Below are 12,967 nucleotides of genomic sequence, written 5' to 3' on the forward strand. Positions count from 1 at the left end.
GAAAAGATTGTAGTTGTCAAGGACTTTATTCTTCTTGGATCAACTATCAACACTTACAGAAGCAGCAGTAAAGAAATCAAACGACGTATTGCATTAGGCAAATCTGCTGCACAGGAACCTTTTAAATTGTTGAAGAGCAAAGATATCAGCATGAGGACTAATGTGCACCTGACCCAAGCCATCGTGTTTCCAATAACCTTATATGCATTCAAAAGCTGGATAGTGAATAGGGAAGACCATAGAAGAATTGATGCTTTTGAGTTATGGTGTTGAAGGAGAATATTGAAAGTGCCATGGGCTGCCAAAAGAATCAGTAGATCTGTTTTGGAAGATGTGCAGCCAGAGTGCTCCTTGGAGGCCAGGATGGCCAAATTTCATCTCTCATACTTTCGACATATTGTCAGGAGGGTCCAGTCACTGGAGAACGATCTCATGTTTGATAAGGTGGAGGGTCAGAGAAAAAGAGGAAGACCTCCCAATGAGATGGATTGGCCAAGTGGCAGTATCAATGGACTCAAGTGTGGCAACAGTAGTAAGGTTGGCCCAGGATTGGGCGATATTTTGTTCTTCTGTGCATAAGGTTGCTATGAATCAGTACTGACTCGATGGCACTTAACAACAACATCAAATATTTTATTATTAATCATTTGGATCTCTTTTTGTACGTTTTGAGTTGTTTCCAATGCTGTATCTATCTTACCTGAATGTTCCTGTAGCACTTTCGTAACTTCTTCCTTATTTTTCTCAAACCCTATGTGAATTATTTGGATCACTCTCAGTCCCAGTCTTGTTTCTGGACATGTGCTGATATGATCAGCTGTTTCTTGGGCATCTTTAGTAGTCAGCTGTGACTTTAATCATTAGATGAATGTATTGTTGTTGTTGTTAAGTGCTGTTGAGTCGGTTCTGATCCATAGCGACCTTGTATAGGGTTTCTGAGGAGCAACTGGTGAGCTTGAACCACTGGCCCTGCAGTTCAAACAGCTTTGCAGTCTGGCGCATTTACTCACAGCGCCATACCAATACTCCTAATGAATATATGTTGATGTTTTATCATGCTTTATGATTGACTCCAGATCAGTGTGATCAGGAGATGGGCTTTGCTTTTCACCCTTCTTATTAATCAACTCAGAGTCACTGTAACAGTTGTTGGCTGCCTATCTGATGTATAGAAGCTGGTATTGGCTCTTGCCTGGATGGTGAGATTTTATAGGCTGTGATTGTAGTTTGACTAGATGCTTACAATTGCTGTCTCTTCTTGGGTAATGTAGGGAGAGAAAGATCACCCTAAAGGTAAAAAGGGGTCCAAAAAAACAAAAAAGCAATACCAACCCCCCCATCCAAAAAAAACAAAAAAACCCAACATATTGAATACTATAGCATATAATCGGAGAAAAGAGAAAAGTAAAGAAAAAAAATTCTGTAGCAAAATATGAGTATGACATTAACATCCCTCTCTTGGCTTCTTGCCTTCAAGGCTGTCTAAGAAATTTCAAGATGGCAGTTTTTGTTCTTAAGTCTTAACTCAGGGTTTAAATTTTGTCCTGTGTCTTTTTCAATATGTCTTTCTCCCACTCCACAACTCTAGTTCAGGCCTTTTTCCTAGAGATTAACAGATCAGGGCCAGATGTATCCATTTTGTGCTGCCATTTGGTTTTAAGTGGAACCTTTCCCCTTCTTAGATTATGCTGAGCAGATATCTGTGCATGTGTAGTAGAACCCTCCAGGGGTCGGGGATGTCCACTCACCAAGGCACCCCCTCTATTCACTGGAATGGAGGTGCACAGACAGAGAGACAGCAATGAACCGTGAAAAGGAAAATAAAAAAGAATGTCCACACCTTTATGTAAGCAGATGGTCAGACGTTTGTGGTGGGAGCACAGTTCTGATTCTTAACCCACTCCATCTTGCCCACAATTGCTGCTCTGGAAGCTACTTGGACCCACCGTCAAAAAACACCAGTTTTCTTGCCTCCACTACAAATTCCACTGGTTGTAAGCCTTCAAACTTTCAAAATATTCCTTTATATTTAGTTCAGAGTTCTGGGATCATCCCCTCTACCTGCTTTATCTGGTATTCCATGCCACTGCTGATGGAGGTCCTCACTGCATTTCTCCTTAATACACCATCAAGCGCCACCGCCCTTGTCAATTCTATTTCTCTTGGATCATAACAAGTTATGAAGACCATTATAAGAAATGATTATTCCAGAACACTTAATTTTACTCACAAGAAACGTTTCATAAATAAAGAGTCATTTGAATAGAAAAAAGGGATATTGAATAGTTTAAAATCAGCAAAGGTGTGCATCAGGGTTATACTTTGTTACATCACCATACTTATTCAATGGTTATGTTAAGCCAATAATCCGAGAATCTGAATTATATGTAGAAGAATGTGGTATAAAAATTCAAGGAAGAACATTAATAACTGGATATGCAGTTGACAGTGGCCCTATATAACTTTTGGTATGAATCAAAACAAAAATGGCAGTATGATTGGCTACTGCAAAAAGCAGCAAGTTGTTTACTCAGAAGCCATCAAGGCAAACATTCAAGTCCCTCCAAGACAAACCCCCCTCTAAGACTGAAACTCAGAAGGAACACATGAGCAGGCATACAAGCTCTCTGGTGACCACATTAGTCTATTGTTGAGTAGAAGAGGGAGGTAAGACAGCAATGAAGAAATGGAAAAGGGAGGAAAGGCAGCAATGAAGAAATGGGCTGAGTTCTGCCACGTTCCATTGACTCCAGTTAACCTGGAGATGAGAGAGAGAAGAGGAAGGGCTGGTTAGTCTAAAGTGTTGTGAGACTTGGAGACTCATGAGCCGATGGACAAGGACATAGCCACAGAGAGCTAGAGCTGAGAGCAAAGCATCCAAGTGATAAGAAGTGAGGGGAGACGCATAAGAATGCTCAAACTTGCACATAGTATCCATTTGACTTAGCCTCAATGGTTTGATAATCAGAACTCGACTAGAGAAAGATTAAAAAAAATTTTTTTTGATAAAGCAAACAAGTGTAAATTGCTACAATTTGATGAAATCGACCTATACTTATGGATGTAGTAGCTCAAAATTCTAATTGAGAGGGAAGGAGTCTTCACATCAAGTATCAATCCTATCTCCTCTGTATACAGGGTTGATAGGGACAGGCAACTTTGACCCTGGCTGCCTAAAATGAAGTGTGATAAATGCATTAAGTGACTGGCTTACAAGTTTTCAAGAGGGAGTCTAGTTTAAGAGTTTAAAACTATCCCCAACGAAGTTTTCATCTTGTCTAGAAGTGTCCGATGAAAAAAATATGGGGATAAGATTCTTATGATTCAATAGTGAGTAATTATTATCATGACTAATTTCGACTGTCACAATTATGAAAGTAGACATTTTATAACAAAAATGTGGGAGTAGTTAATTTTACAGTCCAGAAACAGAGGACCCTAGGACCATCAAGGGAGAAGAGAACAATTGGAGTGCAGGACCCTATCTAGAGAAGCAGAGTCACTAGAGATGGCAGAGATGAGGACATGAAAAGAGGGAGCAGTTGAAGACTGTTGTTGACCCTATGCACAACAGAATGAAACACTGTCCTGTCTTGGGCTAACCTCACAATTATTGCCACACTTGAGCCCATTGATGCTGCCACTTTGCCAATCCATCACCCTGGGAGTCTTACTCTTTTTCTCTGACCCTCAACCATATCAAATATGATATCCTTCTCCAGTGACTGGTACCTCCTGACAATATGTCTGAAGTATGAAAGACAAAGTTTGGCCATTCTGGCCTCCAAGAAGCACTCTGGGTGCACTTCTTCCAACACAGATCTGTTGGTTCTTTTGACAGCCTGTGACAACTTTCAATATTTTCCTCCAGCACCATAACTGAAAAGCATCAATTCTTCTATGGTCTTCCATATTCACTGTCCAGCTTTTGCATGCATATGAGTTTATTGAAACACCATGGCTTGGGTCAGAGGCACTTTAGTCCTCAAGCTGACATCTTTGCTCTTCAACACTTTAAAAAGGTCTTGTACAGCAGATTTGCCTAATGTAATACATTGTTTGATTTAACCTGACTCCTGCTTCCATGAGTGTTGATGGTTGATCCAGGAAGAATGAAGTCCTTGACAACTTCAATCTTTACTCCGTTGATAAGAATGTTGTTTATTGGTCCAGTGGTGAGGATTTTTGTTTTCTTTACGTTGTGATGCAATCCATACCGAAGGCTGTGGTCTTTGATCTTCATCATTAAGTATATTAAGTCCTCTTCACTTTTGGCAAGTAAGATTGTATTATATGCATATCGCAGATTGTTAATGAGTCTTCCTCCAATCCTGATGCCTTGTTTTTCTTCATATAATGTGGACTCCTGACTCATGAAAAGAGAGGGCTTGAGTGCTGGTGTCCAGGAGGCAGGCTTGCAGAATGTGTTCTTTGGTTATTTAAATTATTACATATTCCTGAATGTTTTTGTGTTCATCTCCCCACCTCTCACCCCCCAAAAAAGAACTAAAAACAGAGTGAATGGAAGCAAATATTGTTGAATGACAATGAATGGAGGAGATTGTAATCATTGCAATGAAATGAGGGTTTAAAGTCAATGTTCTGTTATGTAAACTATTACACAGTTCACAAAATAAGAAAGAAAGAAAGACATTCACTTGCTGGCAGTGAGTTTGGGTTGATTTTGGGTGGGTTTGCCCAGAGACAACAGGTCAGTTCTCTAATCTGGACTATAAGGGGTTCAATCCTATAGGGTGGATTTTCAGTCTGTTCATTTTGTATCAGTTCACTATACTTATTCAAATCTTGTGATGAGCAAATGGTACCAAAACCTGGACTATATGAAGAAAAACAAAGTTCATTAACATTTGTGATACATAGAGAACACAACCTTGCTTGCTGACAGTGAAGAGGACTATTGTAAGTGCCATGGGCCGCCAAAAGAACAGATGTGTGTTGGAAGAAGTGCAGCCAGAGTGCTCCTTGGAGGCCAGGATGGCCAAACCTCATCTCTAATATTTCAGACATATTGTTATGAGGGACCAGTCACTGGAGAAGGATATCATGTTTGGTAAAGTTGATGGTCCGAGAAAAAGAGGAAGACCTCTGCAAGATGGATTGGCCAAGTGGCAGCATCAATGCGCTTAAGTGTGCAACAATTGTGAGGTTGGCCCAGGACTGGGCAGTGTTGTTTTCTGTTGTGCCTAGGGTCGCTATGAGTCGGTACTGACTCGATGGCACCTAACAACAACAACAAGGAAGACCAAAGACTACGGTTTTCATTATGGATTATATCTCAATATGAAGAAAGCAAAAGTCCTCACAGCTGGACACATAAGCCATATCATGATAAATGGAGAAAAGACTGAAATTTGTCAAGGATTTAATTTTACTTCGATTCTCCCATGGATGTCCATGGGAACACCAGTCAAGAAATCACACATTGTATACAGCAGATCTGCTGTAAAAAGATCTCTTTAAAGTGTTACAAAGCAAAGATGTCACTTTGAAGACTAAGGTGAACCTGACTCAAAACCATTTTCTTATTATTGTTAAATGCCATTGAGTTTGTTCTGAGCCTTAGCAGCCCTGTCTTTATAGGATTTCCAAGGAGCAGCTGATGGGTTTGAACTCCCAATCTTGCAGTTAACAATTCAGTGCTTATCTTAAAATGCCACAACAGGATTGTGACCCAAACCATAGTACTTCCGTTTACTTCATTGGTGCATTTGAATGATGATGTTGTTAAATAATACAGAATTGATACTTCAAATACACTAGCCACTCCACGGAAACCCTACATAGGGTTACTATGAGTTGGAACTAAATTGACGGCACTTAACAACAACAAATATATTTAATTAGTTGTTCATTTTATTTTTGATATGGGTCAAAATAATAATACCTTGAAAATAGCTTTTAAATACCTTAAGATTCTTTTGTTTGATATAGCCATATAGGGTAGAAAAAAAAAATAGATACTTGGGGACTGTATAATAAAAAAATACTCAATTGCTTTTTGCAAACAACATTTTATAAGTGTAATTATTCTCCCTACAATCCCAAACTGCAATAATACACACTAACACAAATGCCAGGGAACAGAACAAGTAGACATGTAGGAAAGGCAGATTTTTCTGTTTCCCTCTTATTTTCACACTTATTGTGAGTGCCAATTCGCTCTGTCAAGTTTTGCTGATAATGTCAGCTGCCAGTCATGTCTAGGTAGTGATGTGTGAAGTCTGTCAGCAGGTAATGGACCACTTGAGTGATGAATGAAATAATGAGAGCATAGATGTCTGAACAAAACTTTCCCATTTCTGATCAATTCCTCTTCACAAGGTGAGAAAAATCACATTCAAACAGGTTTCAGCGAGCTTGTGCTTTAGTGCTATTTTAAAGCCTTTGTCTTTTAACTTTGTAATTTTAAATTAATGTTAATTGGCAAATGACTGATCCTTAAAATTTCGTAACTGCCCGGACCAGTGTACGCAATCCTAGTTGCTGAAAGATATAAATAATCCAAATCCTGAGTGATTTATCAAGTAATAAAAGCTTATTCTTAGCTTGTGGGTGGTGACTCCTTGTGGCTGTCCTCCCTCCAGTGACTCAGGGATTTGTCCTGTCACTTTGTAGTTACCGTAGCTACACCTTCTGAAACAATTCTCAACAGTCATAATGGTAGAAGAAAAAGATGGTGATGAACTGCGTGGGGTATCTAAGGGGTGGAAGTGCTTACATCATTTCTATTTAGCATGCTATTTTTTTTGGATTCTAATTTTTTTGACTCTGTTGCAAGGGACGCTGAAAAGCTTATCATAGTCTAGCTACATGTGTGAAAGCTGTATTTTGGCCAGTTATTTATATCTAGGTTTTTAACTGGTGTGGCACTAGGATAAACACTGACTTGATGGTGAACCTCAAGGTTGAAAGTTCAAATGCACCAGTTGCTCCTGGGAAACCCTATACAGGGTCCCTATGAGTTAGGACCAAATGAATGGCACTTCAAAACAGTAATAACATGCCCAGTCCAGTAAGGGGTTGAAAATAATACTACCAATTATAAATGTTTACTTGTCATATTTTTAGGGCTCGTTTTTTATTTGAAAACTTAAAAAATAACACAGATGTTGAAATATTCAAAATAAGGAACTAGAAAGAGGTAGAAAAGGAAAAAAATTAATATTTTCCCCTCTGTTCAAGAAACTTTAGTGGTGGTGTAGGTTAAGTGTTGGACTGCTAATCAAAAAGTCAGCAGTTCAAACTTGCTGGCCACTGTGAGGGAGAAAGATGAGGCTATTTGCTCCCTTACAGACACCCTAAGGAACAGGTCTCTGTTCTAGAGAGCTGCTATGAGTTGGAATCAACTTGATGGTGGGGGGTTTTTTGGGTGGTAGTTTTCACTCTGTTCTGATATCTGTTTATTATATCCATAGATAACCCCTGTAAAAGCACTTTCTGAAAATATTTTATACACACATACAACATGTAAGGTTTTTTTAAAAATTGTTTTTCTGTACAAGTGGAATGATTTTGTATATATGGTGTTTTTAAGTGTTTTCAAGTTGGTTCTGACTCATACCAAGCCTACATAGATACTGTTTGTTCTCTCTGTATTTTTAAAGTTAATCCTGTGTCTTAAAAATAATTCCCTGTCAGTATATAACTTTCAGATATGACTTTCAAAATATTTAAAAGCCAGTGTAACATGGGCACTAAAAATATCTGAATAGATGATGGCTGGCAGGATGGTGAAAGGTCCTGGAGATTCAGTGGTGCCATGGCACATGATAGTGAAGATGATGAAATCGGGATCTGTTCCATTGTGGGTATGAGAGAATGCAAAGAGAGGTAGGTGCTCAGGATATCAGCTATTTCTCAAGTAGAATAGCTATCTTCTCAATATTCTAACAATAAGGCCATACTGGTGTGCTAGCATTATATCAACTATGTATGCATCCATATGTTTAATATATACAGGAGAGATATATGGCATTTAAAATAAATCAGTGTTCATGATGAACTTGAAGATTTAATATGTAATATTACATGAAATATTACAGGTTACAAGTCAAAACCAGAAATTACATAAGTAAATACACAAAATAAATAAGAAAGCAACTTTCAACTTGATGAACCTTTGTGAGGATATTGTTGTTGTTATGAAGTACCATCAAGTTGGTTCCAATTCATAGTAACACTACATACAACAGAACAAAACAGTGCCCGGTCCTTCTCCAGTCTCACAATTTGTATTGTGTTGGAACATACTGATGCTACAACTGTGTCAGTTCATTTAGTTGAGTGTCTCCTTCTTTCTCAGTGATCCTCGACACTACCAAGCATGCTGTATCTACTGACAACATGTTCAATCAGTGAACAATGATATCTCACCACCCCTCCTTCTAAGGAGGATTCTGGCAATATGTTTTTCAAGACAGCTTGCTTTGTTCTTTTAGCTGTTCAGGGTGCTTTCAATATTCTTCTCCAACACCATAATTCAAATGCATAAATTCTATGGTCTTCCTTATTCATTGTCCAATTTTCACAACTATATGAAGTGATTGAAAACACCACGACTTGGGTTAGGTGCACCTCAGTCTTCATCCTGACATCTTGGCTTGTTAACACTTCAAAGATATCATTTGTAGATTTTCCTAATGCAGTACATCATTTCCTTCCTTCCTTCCTTCCTTCCTTCCTTCCTTCCTTCCTTCCTTCCTTCCTTCCTTCCTTCCTTCCTTCCTTCCTTCCTTCCTTCCTTCCTTCCTCCCTCCCTCCCTCCCTCTACCTATCTTTTCTTTCTTTCTTTCTTGGTTTTGGCCAAACTTTTTATTTAGTATGCTGTAGTTGCTTAATTACCTGGAGCTCTGGTAGCATAGTGGTTACCAGTCGAGCTGCTAACCTCAAGGTAAGCAGTTCAAAACTACCAGTTGTTATGTGATAGAAAGGTGAGGCTTTCTGCTCCTGCTCTGGTAAAGATATACAGCTCGGAAACCCTGTACAGGGTCTCTATGAGTCCATGACACATAAATGACTCCACGGTACATAACCACCACCTCCATGGAAAATATAATGGTCCTTTTATAAGGAGTCCTGGTGGTGCACTATGGGTTAATGTGCCAGACTGCAAAGCCATTTGAATTGCAAGGTCGGTGGTTCAAGCTCACCAACTGCGCCTCAGAAATTTTATACAGGGTCGCTAGGGGTCAGAACTGACTCATCGCAACTTACCAACAACAACAGTTGTTAAACACACACTTACATGATCTTAATGGGGCAGGGGGAATCCCTTGCAGAATCCCAAGAAAATGTCAGAAAGGCAGTATATGGCCACCATTATCCTTTTATTTTGGGTGACTAGCACTTTCCTTACTTAAGCATCTATCTAAGGATTTGCACACTGAAAACATTGAGATTTCAGTTTGAAGTTACAGTGAAATCTTAGGAGTAACAAACCCAACCACCCTTCTAATATCTAACTTGTTTATATAGGCAGAATGATTAATCTCTCCATTTTAGATGGCTAGATGTTTGTGGAAGATATTAGTATCGTTTGCCTCATTTACTGGGAAGAATTGAATAGGAAGTTGCCTTCAGGGACACTTAAAAGAATTAGAACACTAATATACGAGTCAAGTCTTACACATTTAATATTTGATTATTGAAAAAAATGTCATAAAATCAAATAAAATTAAACAGGATTTACTTTTTCTTCACAAGAAACATAAAAATTATGGGAAGTACTTAACAGGAATTTTTTTTTTTCAAGTAACACAATTTTTTCTTTTAAGAGCCCTTGGGTAGTTATGACAGAATAGGTTACACTTTTTGTTTGTTTGTTTAAACAGGGATTTTGATCCAAAGTTTTGTTTGTTTTTAGTATCTGCTTCTGCCTCTTCCTCTATTAGATCGTCTTCCTCCATGGCCACCACCTCTTGGTGCTCCGCAGCTTGAACTGCTGTAGGAATCACATGGAAGAAGGTATCCCTTTCTATAGAAGGGGCAAGCCCTCTTTCTTGTCTGCCAACCTCTTCATGACCACTTGAGTAGAGATTACTTCTGCTGCTTTAGTAACTATCTGTCTCATGAGCTGCTGTTATCATCATAGTGACTGCTCCCGCTCTAAGATGGTGGGAGTCCTAGTGTGGAGCACTACGTGAGTTACCGTAGCTCTCATAGGAATCTCTGTAGGAGCCTCCACTTGGATGGTCTGAATAGTCACGATCATGACCATAGCTATATCTATCATTATATCCTCTGGATAGATAGTCATCCTGTGAACTGGAATGACCATAATCACGATATATCTCTATATCTATCTATCTATCTATCTATCTATCTATCTATCTATCTATCTATCTATCTATCTATCTATCTATCTATCTATCTATCTATCATCTCTTGGTGGCGGTGCATAATCTCTTGTATCATGAGAATTTGGGTAATCTCTGCTAGAATAGCTGTCTTTAGTAAAATATCAATCATCTCTTGGTGACAGATAGAAGCGGGCAGGGGTTCCCTTCTTGATGGTCCTCCATAACTATCTCTTCCATGTGAACAGCAGCTCTGCCTCCCATTCCACTGCTACTATGAACTGGTCCTGAAAAGGCTGATCTTTTAGGAGGAGAACCACCACTTTGTGGTTGTAGTCCTATTTTCACTGGTCTTCTGGAAGAACTCATTCGTGGAATAGCCACCATCACCCATGTGTCCCCCATGTGAAGGAGGGTCTGCTGGTTCCTCCATTACCTCGTTTTCCACCTCTTGGAGGGCCTCTGCTTCTTGGAGGTGGTGAGGTCCATGCCTGCCACTTATATGCTGGTTGAGTAGCTCCTTCCACATTGATAGCTTTCCTGTCCAAATACTTTCCATTCATATCTCTGCCTGCATCGTTGACATTTGCTACATTTTCAAAGGTTACAAAAGCAAATTCTCTTGATGCTCTCTGCATCCTTTGGTGTTTTGCCCATTGAATCCTTCAATACTTCAAGTTGAGACTTGGAATTTTACTTTAGTTCTTTCAACTTGAGAAATGCTGAGTGTGTTCTTCCCTTTTGGATTTCTAATTCCAGGTCTTTGCACATTTCATTCTAATTCTTGACTTTGTTTTTTCCAGCTGCCCTTTGAAACTTTCTATGCAGCTCTCATTTCTTCCATTAGTTTCACCCTCCAGTTTCAGTGTCTATTCTGACATCTCCTTTGGTCTTTTCTTTTCTTATCTTTTTAATTACCTTTTGCTTCTTCCTGTATGATGCTCTTGATGTCATCTCATAACCTCTTTGGTTTTAGTTCATTACTGTCTAATGCATCAAATGGATTCTTATGAGAGTGTCTAAATTCAGGTGGGATTTATTCAAGCTCATATTTTGTTTCTTGTTTACTTATTTTAATTTTTCCAGCTTCAACCTGTATTTGTATATGAGCAATTGATGGTCTTTTCTACAGTTGGCTTCTGGCTTTGTTTTGGATAATGATATTGAGATTCTCCCCTGTCTCTTCCCACAAATGTAGTCAGTTTTAGTCATTTGTATTCTATCTGTCAAGGTCCTTGTGTATGTTGTTGTGAAGTGCTGTCAAGTCAGTTCCAATCCATAGTGACCCTGTGTAGGGTTTCTAAGGAGCGACTGGTGAGCTTGAACTGCTGAACTTATGGTTCAAAGCGACTGTGCAGCCCAGCACATTAGCCCACAGCACCATACCAGGGCTCCTTATGTATAGCCTCCTTTTATGTTGTTTAGAAAAATATTTGCAATGAATAAGTCATTAGTCTTGCAAATTTGTATAATGCAATCACCAGTATCTTTTCTATTACTGGGGTCATATTTCTGGTAGTGTAGTGGTTATGAATCAGGCTGTGAACCTCAGGGTCAGCAGTTCGAAACTACCAGCTGTTCGTGGGAGAAAGATGAGGCGTTCTGCTCCTGTAAAGATTTACAGCCTCGGAAACCCTGTACAGTGTCGCTATGAGTCGGAACCGACTCCACGGCACTTAACAACAACAACAACAACAACAACAACAACATTTTCCAACTACTTCTCCTTCCTCTTTGTTTCAAACCATTGCATTCCAATCACCAGTAATTATCAATGCATCTTGATTGCATGTAACATCTATTTCATACTGAAGAAGTTGTTTGAATTGTTTAATTTTATTATCACTGGCTGTAGTGTTTGGTGGGTAAGATGAATAATAGTGTTATCCACTGGTCTTACTTGTAGGTGTATAGATATTATCCTATCACAGAAAGCGTGGTACTTCATGATAGATCTTACATTGTTCATTTTTTGAATTTGTTGTTCCCAATATAGTAAATTATATGATTGTCAGATTCTAAATGGCCAGTAGCAGTCCATTTTAGCTAACCAGTGCCTAGGATATTATCATTATACGTTCCATTTCATTTTTGACAGCTTCCAATTTTACGAGATTCGTGCTTCATGCATTCTGTGTTCTGATTATTAGTGGATGTTTCCATCTGTTTTTCCTCATTTTTGCTGCTCTTCATAAGGTTTTCAGTATCTAAACATTCAGAAGTAGGCCTTTCCTTCTTACTAGCTTGTCTTAGTCTGGAAACTCCACTGAAACCTGGCCACCCTGGGTGATCCTGGTGGGATTTACAATACTGGTGGCAAATCTTCAAGCATTGCAGCAACCCATAAGCCACCACAGTGTGGTATACTGATAGAAGAGTGCTTCATATCTATGGATATACATCCTTATTCAGTATGTCTCTGAATGAAGTGTTGTTGTTGTTGTTATGTGTGATATGTTGTAGTGGTTACGAATCGGGCTACGTTGTTGTTGTTGTTATGTATGATAGTGTAGTGGTTACGAATCGGGCTACGAACCTTAAGGTCAGCAGTTCAAAACTACCAGCTGCTCCGCGGGAAAAAGATGAGGCTTTCTGCTCCCGTAAAGATTTACAGCCTCGGAAACCCTGTACAGGGTCGCTGTGAGTAGGAA

General features: G+C 39.1%; 1 pseudogene; it reads right to left on the reverse strand.

Moving 5' to 3' along the window:
- Positions 1 to 10,954, reverse strand: part of LOC102818905 — a 29,065-nt pseudogene extending 18,111 nt beyond the window's left edge.
- Between the last annotated feature and the right edge of the window lie 2,013 nt (positions 10,955 to 12,967).

The sequence above is a fragment of the Chrysochloris asiatica genome, unplaced genomic scaffold (genome assembly GCF_000296735.1).
Source record: "Chrysochloris asiatica unplaced genomic scaffold, ChrAsi1.0 scaffold00110, whole genome shotgun sequence".
Taxonomy (NCBI): Eukaryota; Metazoa; Chordata; class Mammalia; order Afrosoricida; family Chrysochloridae; genus Chrysochloris; species Chrysochloris asiatica.